The 15,504-nt window shown below is 31.7% G+C and overlaps 1 long non-coding RNA gene across 2 annotated transcripts in view; it reads right to left on the bottom strand.

Moving 5' to 3' along the window:
* Positions 1-13,886, bottom strand: part of LOC143068069 (uncharacterized) — a 38,103-nt gene extending 24,217 nt beyond the window's left edge. Inside the window, exons 1-2 of one of the 2 annotated variants that reach the window (XR_012976107.1) lie at positions 13,589-13,886; positions 8,991-9,591 (exon numbers count right to left, since the gene is read on the bottom strand). This is a non-coding gene — a long non-coding RNA (uncharacterized LOC143068069). The remainder of the gene's footprint in view (positions 1-8,990; positions 9,592-13,588) is intronic. The other variant, XR_012976106.1, reaches the window with a different exon arrangement.
* Between the last annotated feature and the right edge of the window lie 1,618 nt (positions 13,887-15,504).

The following is a 15,504-nucleotide window of genomic DNA, read 5'->3' as shown; positions in this document are numbered from 1 at the left end:
ACAGCAGAATTTTGTAATAACAATCGTTTTACATACGCAATTGTGAAAAAACAAATATATTTCTTAAAAAAATAACGAATGTGTCATGGTCGTTGTGATTAAAAAAGCTACGTGACATAAAGAATTAAAATAAAGATACGATTAAAAACTACACAGGAGACGTATTTATTTTTGGGGTCAACATTGTCTTTATATCTATAATATATAGTCAATATTAAATACTCTAATATCTAGGTAGGGAAACAGTCACTTAAAGCAAGATTAAACAGTGTTAAAGTACGAACATGACCTTTTGATTCAGAATTCAGAATGCTACTCATCACAATATCGGTGACTGCTACGGAAGCCTTTTAGGGCTATGCTCATTTACTTTTTACAATTTGAAATAACAAATAATCTTCTTTCAAACATTTCAATCTGTTTAATCATGAAAAAAGTCAATTAGACAGTAATATTTGTATATTATACACAATTCATTATTGTTAAATTTGCAGAAAAAACTTAGAAAAGGAGAGGATTTATTCGGAAAAAACCGATAACAACCGAACACCTACTGCCTACCGTGTATATTATGAACAGAAAAAACATTGCAATCAAAGACATTTACACAGGGTATGAATAGAGAAAGATCTTGATTGTACAAATATGAGCAACAAGACGATCGCCACATGTGAATCAGTAGCTGCCTACCCCTCCGAAGCACCTAAGATTGATCCCCAATATTTGGAGGGGTTCGTGTCGCTCAGCCTTAGTTTTTTATGTTGTGGTTTATGTGCTATTGTTTGTTGGTCTTTTTCTGTTTTAGCCATGCTGTTGTCTGTTTATTTTCGACTTGTGAGTTTGATTTCCCGCCTCTCTGTCCGTCACATGTTCTTGTTTACTTGATAATTAAATTAGTTTAAACATATTTAATTATAGTGGATTGGGAAACAAGTTTTGCAACCTATATTAATCCCTTTCCACTTTGCGGGTGCGAGTGCTGCCTTGTAGCGGCATTAGCCTGCTCTTTTTCGAAATCTACAACGGTGTCTTTAACATGCAAGAGATATGGCTCTCTCTTAACACGGGTCAGCCATTTATCGTCCTCTTCCGACGGACTATAATCTTTTCCTCAAGACCATACTCGCAAATGGTGTCAATGGAGCGCCAAAAATTCAGTCCCTGAAATTTTACTTAATTTTTCATCCCAGACGGGAATCGAACCAGGAACTAATTAAAATAACCGGATTTCAAGAAGTATTATATTGTTCCTCGAATGTAAATATCTTACACGTATACATGTTTAAATGAAAATGATTCGAATGAGTATCTTAGTTGATGAAATCTCACCCTTATTTCCAAAATTGAGGTTAAATTGATTTTATCTGAAATATTGAAAACAGGTAATCAATCATTTAAGTCTGGTTTCCAACTAATAAACTACTCACAAGCTCAATGTTTAAAAATAAAAATGGATGAAGTATTTAAAAAAAACAAACCCTTTTTTGATAGAAATCATTTCAAATGTAAAGTGAAAATATAAAAAAGAAGATGTGGTATGATTGCCAATGAGACAACTATCCACAAAAGACTAAAATGACACAGACATTAACAACTATAGGTCACCGTACAGCCTTCAACAATGAGCAAAGCCCATACCGCATAGTAAGCTATAAAAGGCCCCGATAAGACAATGTAAAACAATTCAAACGAGAAAACTTACGGCCTTATTTATGTAAAAAAAACCCAAAATGAACGAAAAACAAATATGTAACACATAAAAAAACGACAACCACTGAATAACAGGCTCCTGGCTTGGGACAGGCACATACATAAATAATGAGGCGGGGTTAAACATGTTAGCGGGATCCCAACCCTCCCCCTAACCTGAAGGTTGGTCGTCGTCGTCCTTGTTGGTGAATATTGGGATGCATGTTTTGTATATTTTTTTTAATAGCAACCGGAATACATAAGCACGGAACATTGGTTACAGTTACAAAAAAGAAATATTTATAAATAACGTACGAAAAACAAAATATGGCTGTTATACATAGTATGAACAATTTCGTTGCAAGGTGTATGTAATTGTTGTGAGAGTGGTCTTGTTCGTTACAACGAAATACTAATGACTGGTTAAAAGTGTAAATGAAGTAGCAAGTTTTCCCCCCAATGAAACTCAACTGATTATCCCGGCTCAGCCTAGGGCACAAAAAACCCCAAACTTGCTATTTCCCTACAAAAAAGCATACACTAAGTGAATATTTATTGCCCGAGAAAGGTAAGACTTTTCTTAACCTCGCGTCATTTTGTGTCTGTACCGAAACAGGCTGTCTGGATCATGTACAGTAACTGTTAGTTGACTTTTGTTATCATTATGTTTTTGGAGAGTTCGGTTGATGGTGTAAACTTAGGCCTGTTGTACTGTTTTTTTAAAGATCATTCCTGTTATTCATGTTGGTGCATATTACTTATGAGGTTGCAAATTTCTACAAAAACATATATTTATTTACACAATATTTTATCAAGTTCTTTAAAATATATATTGCTATTTAAAAGGGTCTTTGGTTTAAAGCTTAATTATTTATTGCAACACGTTAAATTGATGGAACCAGTCCTTAGGTATGTGTTATTATATACGTTTAAAAATTAAAATAATAATGCTTTAGTTATTATCATTATTATGATTATTATTTATATATAATACTGTACAAGATGCAGGATTGAAAGCGTATACCATATTCTATTGTATTTTGTTATAAAGACTTGAATAAAACTCAATTATTCAAACACGCATTCAAATATTCTACGCATGCTTTCACATAATTTGTGAAATGAATAAATTACATACTGTTTCATGATCTCTTAGAGATAAAACAAAACTGATATATATATATACAAATGATACTATACTCAATGTGTCAAATATATATATACTAGCAAAGTATATAGTCTTCAGTTAGTCTCTTATATAATATTCAATATAGGTCGAACCTAATATACAGGAGAATCTGATAAAACCAAAAAAAAAAAAAAAAAATGATTTTAATGTCGGATGTGTTGTCGTTGTTTCTAGGTTTATTAAAAATCGACAACAAGAAATGTTTGTTTCAGAAATAAATTGATTCTGTCGATATTTCTACGATCGGGTTTTTCCAGAATCTGATGAATCACAACAGTGATAATTCCTCACTTTTCATGTGGACATTTCATGATTGGTTCCATTCAATCGTCTGTTACACGACTAGTTTTTTTTTATCAATAATTGACAAGAGAGATTAAAACTATACTTTTTCGTAAAAAAATTCCGTCGGAGTGTTTTTTTCGGTTTATGTAATAATTCATTATCGATTCCTTTCACACAAAAAAGTCCCGTATCGTATACTCAGATCGTATATTGCCTTGTACTTCATACTATAAACTTGACAAACCTACTTGACAACAGTAGGCATTTGGTAATCATGCCGTCAGTGGATCTCGCATTAAGGTCAACAGATTTATGACGGACAAAATTCTGTGATCAATGTGTGAATATTTGAATATAAATAACTACATAGATTTTAACTTGAAGATAAAATCGTTTTTTTGTTTGTATATTTAAGGAATCGGAGGCATTTCAAGACGATGCACAAAAGTCAAAGAGAAACACAAACAACGTGTTCAAACAATAAAACAATAATTATACGAGATATTCACATTTTCAACAAAAGGTAGACAATTGCAAACGACCTGAGATATTGAAAGATGCAAACATATTATAATTTAAATAATAGAGAAGTATAGAAACTAAAAATCTTCATTAAAGGACCCGACTTAAAAAAATCTCACTTGATTCTTAGCATTTACAATTTTCATAAAACCTATTTCTCATTCAAAATTGACATTAAACGCCTTTGGTCATTATTGTTAGACATTTGCTTAAAAGTTCCTAGTGCATATATGAAACGAAAAAAGTGCTACGCATGTAAAGAATTCGTGCTTATCGTGACATTTTTTTTTAAATATACTGACGGCACATTAATTAAAAGTGAAACAGACATTTTGGGGGATATAAATTTACAAAATCATAATAACTATTTGCTTTTCATGCTTACAATATTTTTTTCTCTCAGAAAAATACCATACCTGACTTGCATAAGGTAATTACCTATTATAATACAGAATGAAAAAATACCAAACAGAACTTGATGAATTTTTTTTCAATAAATTTGGCGATGAATACAAACAATTATTACTTCTAACGGTGGCACATTCATTTGATAAAGAGGACACAAGGGTTTCAGTGCATGCCACATAAACCGAAACTTCGAACTGCAAACCTTACACAGACAATGATGTCATGAATGAAGTGCATGTTTATATATAGCTGTATTATACAAGTATTGCATACTTAAGTATTTGAACATGACGATTCAAAAGAATAATCTGATGATATATTCAATAGTTCGCCAGTATATATCTTAAAGTATTATTTTTTAACGTCCTCGTCACAGTGACCTAAAAGGGTGCAAACAGTTTAAAAAACAATAACGTTGATATAAAGGCACACATTGTAAGCTAACAAGTGAGGTCGATATATGGTATCATGTTATACATACTATGTAATATCATATATACGCATGAATTAATAATCTTGTTTACATGGTATAAAATAACATTATATTCGTATATTCTATGATATATAATATAAAACACTATTTTTTTTTACAAATGAAAATGTAAAAAAAACATGTAAAACTGTTCGATGCGTTTATCAGTTCGAATGGCAGTCTGCTTCAGTGGTTACGATTTATTAGACAATGAAACTCAATATTTCACGTGTAAAATAAATCTCTTATTTTTACTTCTCTGACGACACACATTATACAACACAACTTGTGTCAATACGTTGTCGAAGAATTTTCCAAAATCCATATCAAAACTAAAACTGTAAAAAAAAAAAAAAGGATAAAAGGTCTTTTTACAGGTTACGCGGTTTTCTTAAACTTATTAGTGTAAAATGATTAAAGTAATGAAGGCTTTGCTCATGATCGGCATAAGTAAAATCCACAAACGCTATCTTGGTCTCCATTTTGTCAAGAAAAACAACACTGAAATATTCATATTTGAAAAGGAAAGCAGGGAATCATCATACAGTTTAGTTTTCTAATCGACCATGGATCATAAATCTTAAACACTCTTAAAATGACTGGAGTAAAAAACATCTATATCATATCTAACCTCTGTAGTGTCATTAGTTATAAAAGAAGAGACGAAAGATACCAACAGAATATTCAAACTCACAAGTCCAAAACTAACTAACAATACTATGACTAAAATGAAAAAAAGATCAAAAGACAAATACATAACATTACTAAAGACTGAGCAACACGAACCCAATCATAAACCAGGGTGATATCTTGTGCTGAGGAAGGTAAGCAAATCTTGCTCGACATATGGAACCAGCCGTGTTGTGTGTGTTAAAATTTGAAAACCGTTGTTTGAACGGTTATTTAGTTATTGGACGAAAACAACTTGGACCAACGTACTACCCCAGATTCATGACCGGATTTTCCCATCGGAAAACCCGTTTTAAAATTAATCCAAGAATTCAAATATAGAAAAATATCCAAGTAATTATCGAGCAACAGTAATTCACTCATGGGCTACGCGTTCCTGAATCAAGTTGTTCAGTCACGAAATCTTTGATTAGTTATTTTTTAATTATCGTTTCTTTTACATTCATGATTTTCTTCTAATAATAAAGCCATTACATTTTACTCGATCATTCAGAGACGAGGAGTCATAAAAGAAAAACTAAAGATATAGAATAACACGGTTTACATTTCAGGACATGGCTTCATGCAATGTATTAAGGTAGTCAATCTGCTTTTTTCTTTAATAAGGTTATTATACTTTGTTGAAATATCTTAAATGACTCTTTAATAATTATTTTGCAGGAAAATTGTTCTTTTAGACAAAAGTCAGATGACCTTCGGGGAAATTAGTCGTTCACCTATATTAGGGAATAATAATAAATTAAAAAATTCTGCGAAAAGAAATGTTAAGAACTCGATTTGCAGCAATGTTTGAATTTCAAGATTTTAAAATTCAATGGTAGGTATACAGCAAACATGGTGACGATATATTTCTCAAAAAAGTAAATTCCCTGAATATTCAACATTCAGTCTTCCGTAGGAATATTGAACTGGTTCGTTACTCAAAATGACGATAATGCAAATGAAATAGAGCTGTTGTGGTCTACCTTTTTTTTTGAACTGAATGCTGCAAATTATGACCATACCAGCTCCTCCTTAGTTGACAACCCACAGTTAAGAAATAACGATCGAGCTAATAGAAATACATTATTATGAATAATTATTATATATTATATGTGCGTTATGGTTGTGACTTCGGATTAGCACAAAATGCTGCATCGTGGCGAGAATAAGGTTTATCTTGTAAGCTGCTTTTGTCCTTATCACAGCTATGCCTAATAACGTAGGTTAGTTTTTTTAGTCACGACCTTATAAAAAAGGAAAACATTTTTTTTTTCTAAATAAAACTTCAGCCTAGCAGATATCAAGATGGTCCAGAAAGCTGAGAAAAAGTGAATTAGAAAACTGATAAATGAGTTACGAGGCAAAAGAAAAAAAAAATTATCATAAAAGATAGAGTTAATCAATTTATCCTAGGCAACTGTCCACAATGGGTCTATTATGAAAGAATAATGCAAAAGGGTCCTTTTTCGTACAACGAGGTTGTCATTCTAATACCGTCACGGGCGAATTATGTATCAGTTGCTTATTTGAAACATCTCAAACAACGGCGGACGTCTAATAAATAATTTGAAAATATTGTATTGTTGCTTTTGTTCATGTTTACATTGAATAGATAAATAGCTACTGTTAAAATATTCTGACAACGATACAATTAATCATTTAAAAAGTAAACACATTAACACATATTTAACTGGCCAGGTTTCACATGTTGTCTTTAAAAGAAGGATAGTCTATAACATATGTTTGAATATATTATAAGCAAATATCAAAATATTAAAAATGAAAGTAAATGTTTAAACATCATTATATAGTAGTTCTATCCTTCAACATGTGTGCAAACTTATATGGTAATATAGATAGTAATGTAGTCCAGTAGTTCTTTGAATTTAAATTGAAAAGTAATTATGTGGAAATTTGTCTTTCGTCCCTGAAGATAAAAGTACATTGTATCCAAGTGTAAAACAAATCATGTTTACTATCAAAGAAACCACAACTTCTTTCATAATGTTCATTCTGCAACCAAATTAAACAGTACGCACGAATAACATTGTAAATACTTTGATTATTAATTGATGTGTCATGCCTTGGCCGTTATGTAATGTAAACTGTAGTTGAACTACTAATTGAAGCAGATTGAATATTCCTTGTGATAAAAGGAAAGATATAACTGGCGTTCAAAATTTCAGTATTAAAAAAAACTAAAAATGCATATTTAATATATTTGCAAGCATGACTGTTCGTTTCATGCACCGGTATTATCAAACTATAAGATGCCAAAAAAAATCTATTTAATCATTAAAATATATCGTCTCTTATTGTTTCAATGTGTACTTGTACGAGCTGATATGGTCAAGAATCATAGAGATTAAGCTGATGTATTCATAGATTCTACCACTGCATCGAGTGTGATACGATATGTATTCACTCGAGACAGTTAAATTTTCAAATTTAAAACGCGAGTCTCGCCGAGAGTGGATAAATATCAAATAATAAGCAGGCAAAACGTTTTTACTTTTCGAGTGATATGCAAAAAGATGTGTTCTTTCTACGTCACGTAATCAGGCATGGTCACCTTTATTCATGTCGCCACAAAAGGAAATTCAGAGGAAAGCAAGACAATTCGACGTCATAATCGGATTTTAACCAATGAAGATCTGAATCAAACGAACCACACGTTGATTAAATTGTTTTTTGGGATACAATTGCTTTCAAGCAATCTGTAGACTTATACCATTGGCTCAGGACAATGCCCTCACGTCAACCGTTTTATTCTAAACATTAAGGACAACCTCAGATTCATATGATTGTCTTGGTTTAAAAGATAAAAACAAACAAAGGGATTGAACTTATACAACTTTCCTATAATGTTCTTTTCATAATCTTCATGTTTGATATTTCCCTTGACTTATATGCGTGTTTTTAACAACACGGAAAACAGAATTAAGCAGTATTTATATTTAGTGTTTTATAAATTTAGAAACACGTCAGAGTCTGCTATTGAGGGTTATTGTTGTTGCATAATTTTAAATCATATGCATCATTTAAATTTAAATAAATGTAGTTTACATCGTAAAGGTTTAACTTCAACACCCATTCAGGCGAAATGGAGTCTTCCGTATTATCGTTTCGAGTTGTCTCCCTTCCGGAAGTCACCTTCGTGAATTCTTAATCAAAACAACACGTTGAGAACAATTAACTCGTTCTGTCGATAAACGTCGTATTATATTAAAAACGATCGCAATTTAAACCGAGGAATGTGTACGGAAAGGAGTCATGATCACTGACCCAAAGGAAATTAAATATTTGAAGAGTTAGGAATGGGGTTGCTCCTAGAAGATACGAATTGAAATACTTCTCTCACTCTGAGTCTCAGTGACTGCTGTGGAAAGTAAATTTGGAATTGATAGTACAAAAATAAAACACAATAGGTTAGGCCTAAGTTTATTGTTCATACACTTTAAACCGGGATTGGCTATTTTGTAACTATTCAGATTACGTAAATTACATTTTACATGTGCAGTTGAATTAGTTTTGAAAATAATATTATCCAGCTACATGTATACATGTGTCAATGAAAACAATGGCAATAGTATCCCTCAGAGCAATCTGCTCTTTGATTATGCAATGGGTGCAGATAGGGATAAATTGACGAACTCAAGAATTAGAGAAACATAATAAATTATTAGAATTAGAGTAAATCACTATAATAAAGAAGAGTGGAAAAGTGAGGCTACTGTGTTTATTTATACTTACCATGTGAAGTAACCAGTACACGTGACGCTGATTTTCATAACAACAAAGAAGGCTACCTTCATCTGTTTTCACTCTGTCAATATTATACAATTGTTTATAAGCGGATAATGCACTTCTATGTAGTCCAAGACCATTGCAAGCAATACATACTTGTGTTTCGTTCAAAGTCGATAAAATTCTAGGCGAATCTCTATTACCGTATAAAAATAGTGTGCATAAAATACTTATTGCTAGAAAAAAATTCAAAACTAACGAAACAGTTGATTTCACAAATAAATGTTTTTGTCCGATGAGATTTCGAAAGAAAATGGTTATGAATTCACGTCTTGTTGATGTAGTTCTTGGTGTGGGTTTTGCCGCTGTTGATATATTAATCCCAAAGGCCCAGATAACTTCTTCTCGTTTCCCATTTGCACAAGTTGATATTTTTTCTCCTATTTGACTCACGTATCCTGTTTCTAAACAGGAACAGTTGTTAACACAGTAGTTGCAATTATCGCTAGATGATGACGATGAAGAACGTGTAAGATCATTCATTTGTCTGCTTTCATGCAAATGGTGTAATGCATCTTCAGCTCCTTTCTCGCATGAAGCTTTTTCACTGTAAAGTATAGATTATATATTACAGAATTAGCCAACACTAAAAAATAAAAAAATAAAATTAGGATATATGGCTTTCTTTGCTAGTAGCATTGAGAACGTTTATCGTAGACTTAATTACCTCAGACTTTATAATTTTATAAAACTACTTATTACAAAAAATTATTGTTTTGTGACCCTAAATTAATCAACTTACAAAAGAGTAATCTCATGATAATCTATTCTTAAAGTTAGTTAACCAATTTGTTACCCGATTACTTTTGTTTATGTCTAAAGCCCTCACAAAGTTGAAAAGTCTCAGAAATAAAATAATTTGCACAAATTGTCTTCTAGCGTACAACTTAAGTTCCTGGTACTTCCCAACTTACTTTACGCTTGTTCTTAGCATGATAGCCATCCAGACACAACAACAACCAAAGCCAAATCTCTTTAAAATCTTTTATTGAATGTATCAGTTGTTATTTGTTTACTTTACACCACATGTTTGGCTGTAGTAACCTATATAAACATTGTATATACATGTATGATTTGTTTTTTTTATGTAAAACGACAAATGTGAGTCGAAAGGATGTTATTTGCATTACTATTAACCAAGGTTAAGAATTTAATAAGTATATGATTATTAACATCTAATGATGACCCGCCATATATTCATTGTGACTGTCACTGTCAAACATAGCTTTAAAATATCATACTTTGAAATACTTGTAAATTTAAATATAAAAAAGAAGATGTGGTATGATTGCCAATGAGACAACTGTCCACAAGAGACCAAAATGATACAGAAATTAACAACTCTAGGTCACCGTACGGCCTTCAACAATGAGCAAAGCCCATACCGCATAGTCAGCTATAAAAGGCCCCGATATGACAATGTTGGACCCGACCGTGCAAGGGCTGTATAGCCAGTCAAGGTCGTTAAAAACTTCCATTTGTTTGAATGTTAAACAATTCAAACGAGAAGCTCTTTTTCATGAAACAAAATAGGATGCAATCATTCAATCTAAGCATACACTTCATACATGTAGATAAATTTTGTGGTTCGACCTTTTCTGGAATTACCACTATAAGAAACTCCAACAAGGTTGAAGTCAAGTAGGTATAAATAACCGAATACGCAAGGATCTGAACGACTAAAGGGATTTTATTCTAATTCTAAATCAATTCTTCTAAAGTTATATAGTTTGTTTAAGGGATTTCAGTAACTTACTAATTTGTAAATTCACCAACGGATCATTTACAAAAGTAAATTTATAATCTGGAATCTTTCCAAATGGATTCAATATTGTACAGGTATATACCACCGTTATTAAAAATATGACGTAAGAGTAAACAGCTATATCGATCACTTCCTTTGCAGCTCATATATGATTTTAACAAAGTGCACGGAAGATTTGTCTATTGAAGGTAGCCGCTGTCCAAATGATAGAACCACTGTTAATTTGGTAATAAATCATGGTCAGATAAGATACAGACTTCCTGCTACTACATTTCAACTTTGGTGGATAGTTGTCAAATTGGCCATCATATCATATCACCTTATTTTTACACTTTCATTTCTTTCTACGTTATTGATACCTTTCGAGTGGTTATTATTAATCAACCGATTTAAGCAAACGAAACCCATGGATATCACTAGTGGAACAGAAACAGCCACTTATCTATGCTGATTTATTTGCCTTTGACTCCCCCCCCCCCAAAAAAAAAGGGGGTAGGGGTTCACCCAATTACTGTTATTATGTAATATGTAAATTTTACGATATCAGAGAGAAAGCGGAGCTATATCCTTCATATGCATGAGTTCAACCCATGGTAATTTTTTTCCAAGCTTACTGAAGTCAGTCGGATATTTCTTTAGATTAACGAGTTTGTAGAGTAAAATTTGAAGAAAAATATATCATTTGCAGTGGCGGATTCAGGAGTGTGAGTACAGGTCGTAGTCCCCTCCTTTGATTGGAAAATATATATATTTTTTACTGTAAAATCCTGTAAAATTAATTTCTTCACTTTTATGCAATTACGTCCCCTTTTAAAAATCCGGATTAAGTCCCTGATTTAATTGTTTCATGTATATTCAAAAACAAAGGACTCAATTTCGTCCTTATTACTATTCTCTATTCCAATTATCTTACTGTAACTGATGCTTAGTTTGTTACCTGATGAAAAGTTTTTAAAAGTGACGTAAACTGAAATTTAAATATCTTACTCAGAAATTCAGAACACTAAATCCTTAACTGTGCTGATACGAATTGTATGTCTAATATAAAAGTACAAACAAATAAAAAAAAAAAAAAAACCGCATCCTCTCCGCAACTATTCGTCAGGTAAAATCTTTATATCTATGGCAACCGGATTACAAAAGAAGTTTTACAGCTAGGTCTAGCACTTTTGGAAAGGGTATCAATTTCAGTACGCTGTATACTAAGAAGAGAACAATGAATAAATAATGAATAAAGAAAAAATGGCAGGAAAGTACATTTTCATTTTCATTTTCAAATATTCACAGGCTATGCTTATATTTGAAAACCTATGACAAACCCAAAATATAAAAAATGACATGGATATAAGCAACTATAGGTTATAAACTTAACGTCTCCTTAAGAAAATGTTCAATTCATATACATAAATAAACCCCGACATAAACAGTTATTGTAAGTCGTAAAAGTTTTCTATAATAAAAATTGGTAACCGCCTGATTAAAAAAAAATTGTCTTCTGACAAACAATTACTTGCTCCTCGATCAATCGTGACGGTATCCGATGGAGCTCTGGGTTTTCAGATATAAAAGTATGCTGGAAATATTTGGAAAACCCGGAAAATGGCTAAAGAAACCATTTCAATGAACGTATTTTCCAAATATTTAGATGTCTAGATTTGAAAATCCTTTAAACAATATTTAGAAATGGTTATACAAACTATTGTAAGAACTAAAGTTACTGGTAAGACAGTATACTTGCCTAACAAAATAATAGGCGACTCAAATTTAAGACAATTGAGGAACTATACAAATGTCTTTGTTTCAACAGTCAAGAAGTAAGGCAGTATTTATTTTATAAGGGCTGAACAACTTAAATTGAAAACTCTCACCCTGATTCTTCCATAATGTGATAAAAACTACGATGAATAGAGACTACACAAGTAAACAAAACAATAGTAAAATCAAATTCAATCCTCATTCCACATATTTTAGGACTTTCCATGTTTCACTATCGTCATAATATATGGAATACAGCTTTTCTTCCACTTAGTCTCTCAAATTTTATTACTTTCCACTTGAAAAAATGCAAATAAATCCAACCACTATTACTATTTTCAGTTGTATTTCCACTGCTATTGATTTTCGCCATATTTTGATGTTTTTCTTCAGAATTTAATAACAATTCGAACTGAGAACGCATGTTCTGTTACGAGGCTGCGATAAGTTATTGGTAAACATGGGTTTTCCATGATGCTCCTGAGCTTTTAATTGATTAATCTCATCATTAGAAAATTTGCATAAAATATTAATGATTTAAAAAGATGATGATAACAAGTTATCAAAAATATTATCACTATTTTTCTTTAAATTAAAAATCGATCTTTTGAAGGACAGTTCCTTAGTAGAACCTCTGTTTGTGCAACATTGCCGCATTAATTAATTAATGACGTCATTCCATTGTTGACGATCCGAGCACCACAGAGCTTGAATTATGTCCCTTGATAAATCTGACACTGACCTTTTAATTAAACAAACCACACTTACGCAAAACCAAAACCCAACATCATTTTAAAAATATAAATAAAGCTATATACAAATATTATTGTTCGTAACACGAAATCAATAATACGGATTGTTCCAATATGCTTTTATAATTCACAACTGCAGCAACATTACAATTTGTTGACAAATTAAGGTTAATGTTTTTACCATTGAAACTAACAAATATACTTAATATATATAACAATACAGTCATATAAATGTCTAGCTTAGTGTCATTCTACCTTTTAATTTCACTTACCTTACGGAGAATACTATATGTTTACATTTTATCGAGTACTGTGGTTGACCTACTACAATTTTAAAAATAGATGATACAGAATACGGAAAACGCAGAAGTATTTAAGTCCATTTAAACGATATCCATTTAGAAAATAGTCCTTTAAAACGGTATCATACAATCCATATTTTGGCTATAGGTCCAGTTTCATTAAAATTTCATTTTTCAAAAGGCATTTCATTACCATTTTGCGGAAACCTGTACTCTGCTTATCGATCGTACACATGCTAAGTAGAGTGTGGCCGAGGGATATCTAATACTGGCATGTTATAAAATATAAACAAAACTATATTTGAAGATAGGGTTGGTTTTCTTCCATTTATGGATTTTTTGTAATTTTTTATGACCGAAGAGAACAGATTTTCTCTATAATTTGAGGTACATAGCAGTGCAGCTGAGATAATTTAAAGTTTATTTATAGTCGATTGGAAAGCCCTTTGAACCTCAATAACTATCGTCAGCTGATAGTTGAACTCGCATAATAAATATTATGTTTTGGGTTTTCCACAAATTTAAATCCTATTTAATACATTAAATGACACTTTAATGGTAACTTTTCATATTATCGAGCACTGAAATAATAGTCTTTTCAATTGATAATCGATTTTAAAAAAGAATAAATTCTATATCCCGTTTCTGAATTTACGTTTTATAATATAATTATCATAATCAAATCTATGCTTTATTCTAATTGGAATAAATGTGGTGTTCTATTGAATAACGAATATAATGTGTGTATTGTTTTTTTTTAAATATTTATTCGAATCAAAGTTGTTTAGGGTAGTCTCCATAAACTTCCTTTTTAATGAAACACAAATAAATGTGCACTTTTAAATAAAGCAATGTCATCAGCTAGCTATCATAAATATTAAAATAAACTTAGATTAATAAAGTATGAATGCTAAGATATATGATTATGAGTCCAACAATACACTTCAAAGCATATCACGACTCCGAATTTCAATGATAGATTTAGTTCAAAAATAATACATGCAATGTTGGGATCAAAGAACCGTTCTATAAAGTTATTAATAACTAACTCCATACAAGTCACCCCCGGGACTAACTATCGTAATTCTGAAATAGTTATGAAAGGTACCAGGATTATTTTAGTACGCCAGACGCGCGTTTCGTCTACATAAGACGCATCTCGCAAAAACTTCTACTACCTAATATAAATGTTTTATCCCTTGAAAAGGATCATTAAAAGTGCTCAGAAAGTATCAGACAAGATTCCTCATATGTTTTCAATATAATAATCTGTCATACATACAATAACATTGAGAATAGATAGGGGGAACATGTCAAAGAACCAACAACCCGCCTAAAGAGTAAATAAAAACAGCCTAAGGCCACCAATGAATCTTCAATACAGCAAGAATATCCCGCACACAGAGGTGGACTTCAACTGGCCCCTTAACAAAAATGCGTACTAGTTCAGTGAAAATGGACGTAATTGTTATACTAAACTCCAAAACAAATAAATGAACTAAAATAAAAAAAAAACCTTACAAAACCACTTAAGGGCTAGATGCCCCTGACTTGGGACAGGCGCAAAAATGCGACGGGGTTAAACATGTTTATGAGATCTCAACCCTCCTCCTATACCTCTAGCCAATGTAAAAAGGTAATTGCATAACAATACGCACATTAAAATTTAGTTCACGAGAAGTCCGAGTCTGATGTCAGAAGATGTTACAAAAGAAAATAAACAAAATGACAATAATACATAAATAACAACAGACTACCAGCAATTAACTGACATGCCAGCTTCAGACTTCTATCAGTAACTGCTATTAGTTCTTTGGTAATGATACATACATTAACAAAGGACTATTAGCAGTTACTGACATGCAAGCTCTAGACCTCTATTAAAC

This window comes from Mytilus galloprovincialis, chromosome 3 (genome assembly GCF_965363235.1).
Source record: "Mytilus galloprovincialis chromosome 3, xbMytGall1.hap1.1, whole genome shotgun sequence".
NCBI lineage: Eukaryota > Metazoa > Mollusca > Bivalvia > Mytilida > Mytilidae > Mytilus > Mytilus galloprovincialis.
Note: the sequence above shows the minus strand (reverse complement) of the source record. Positions and strands in the feature narration are given on the sequence as shown.